Genomic DNA, 2,534 nt, shown 5'->3' on the forward strand with positions numbered 1-2,534 from the left:
TAATTACTCTTACCTTTGACTAAATTCTTCTACTGCCCCCTTACATAATTAAAGACACAATTGATTACTTAATAAATTGCATTAAACATCTTACACCATATCAAGTATAGTTATTTATACATCAAACATACTTGATTCAACTACCATCTTCTCATGCCACCTCAAACGCATGATTGACTGACGACATCAGCTGATATATACAACATCAGCATTACTTCAACTTCAAGATACTTAGTCATATCCATAATATCTACAATAATTCAAGAATACAAGAATACACCCTCACTACTTTAATAGAATTATTTCTCTCTACATCAAAGTGCAATATTATTATAATCATTTACAAATAATAAACATTGTTTTTACTAAATACATAATATTTTTTAGCCTTATCACTTATTATTTTCCTTTGAAGTTATCCTGCCGAAAGACTAATCCCTACTGAAAACTATTGAATTGGTAGTTCGAGCCACAAACTAAACCTTTAAAATCGAACAGTCGGTCTTATGTATGAGTTGCTATTGTTTTATGGTCACTAATACGTTATTAATCATTTTAGAATAAATGTCACTATTTCTTTTCGTAGATTATTACTTTAATTGATTATTAATTATATAAATTGTTAAACTGTGGTTTCTGTAGATGTGGTTGAAATTATATATAGTGCGTTTTATAATGATTGTGTAATGGTTAATAGACTGAGGCAAACTGTGTAGTAAAATCCATTAAATTTCACCTTAAACGCTCAACAAGAGAAGCGTCATTCACTATTGAAGAAATAATTACATTATTAACACAAGTAGAGGCTATTTTGAATTCACGTCCTCTCCAAGCATTAAGGGATTATCCTGATGATTGCTCAAACTTACACCAGATCACTTCCTCATAGGAGGACTTCTTAATACACTACTAGATCCATCATTAAAGGGCATAAATATTTCAAGACTATCCAGATGGCAATTTATACAACAGCGAGTCCAACAATTCTGGACTCAATGGACGAAACACTATTTACAACAACATCTCTCAACGTCAAAGTGGCATCATCCAAAAAATAACATCAAATTTGGATCACTGGTTCTTATCACAGATCAAAGATTACCCCCATGCAAATGGCCACTTGCCAGAGTCATTAAGCTACATCCAGGGAAAGACGAATTAACCAGAGTTATGACATTAAAAACCGCCTCATCAACAATCACACGACCAATTTACATTTTATCAATATTACCAATTCCCATAGAAGAAAAGGAATCTAATCATCAATAAATTGATGATGGCGGGCGGAATGTTACGGATTAAAAAGTTGAAAGTCGAAAGTGAAAGCGAAAATTAAACAAAATACTAGCAATGAACTTTCCAGGCTATGCCATGATGACGTCACGACCGATATCGTCATGGTAACAAACATCAGCGTTTGAGAAATAATACGATAATATTTAAGGGACTTTTGTTTAAAGACTGTTGTTAGTTGATAAATGACTTCGTTCCCTTGTTCGTCCCAATGGTCTTGGTGGACCAGTATTTGTCTGTACATCTTCGTGATGACTGTGGAGAATAAATACCTGTGTCCAGAGGAACTCTTCAACTCCGAATCAATAACAGAGGAAATCCACACGACCTTTGCCAAAGAAAATACGTACTTAGAAATCATCTGGCCAGCGAATGAAAAATACCACGAGTATATTTCATGAGATGCCTTTACAAGGGAAAGCGTTCAGTACATCAACACTTGAGGCATAATCAGCTCGCTTCGCCAACAACTCATGGTTGGATGCAACTAGCACCCGGCCACCGCACCTTTATTCAAAACAACTGCAAATCGTTTACTGTTACGTTCATCTCTGGGTTTTGTATCACCCGTTGTAATCAAAGCAAAGATATTCATGCAGGAGCTCTGGTTACACAAACTACATTGGGATGAAACTCTATCTCCTAACTATCATCTCAATGAATAATCATTAGAAAGGATCTTGCCACGTTGTCAAAAATAATCATTCCACGACGGCTTAACATTACAGACTCCTCTCGACAAGAACTGCATGGTTTTTCTGATGCATCTCAACGCTCAATTTCTGCCGGTATATACATTTCGGTGCACGATTCACATGGCACCACAACCACGCTAGTATGCCCAAAGACAAAGATGGCTCCATTAAAGAAAATCACCATACCAAGATTGGAACTCGCTGCAGCATTATTACTTTCAAAATTAACTCACTACGTAGTTACCACGCTACGGGTGGAAATTGATGCAATCCACGTGTGGACTGACTCCCGAATAACATTGTCATGGTTAAAATTCCACCCATCACGGTGGAAAGAATTGGTAAGCAATAGGGTATCCTCAATTCAAGATCTTACACCCAACGCTCAGTGGAGATTCGTCCCTGGAACATCAAATCCAGTAGATTGTGCATCAAGAGGTATCACGTCATTCTACCTTCATGAACACCCTCTTTAGTGGAATGCGCCACCATGGATTTCAACTCCGAAGAATTGGCCACGCCAGCCAACCCTGGATGACAGTATAT

This window comes from Ceratosolen solmsi, unplaced genomic scaffold (genome assembly GCF_000503995.2).
Source record: "Ceratosolen solmsi marchali unplaced genomic scaffold, CerSol_1.0 scaffold1, whole genome shotgun sequence".
Lineage (NCBI taxonomy): Eukaryota > Metazoa > Arthropoda > Insecta > Hymenoptera > Agaonidae > Ceratosolen > Ceratosolen solmsi.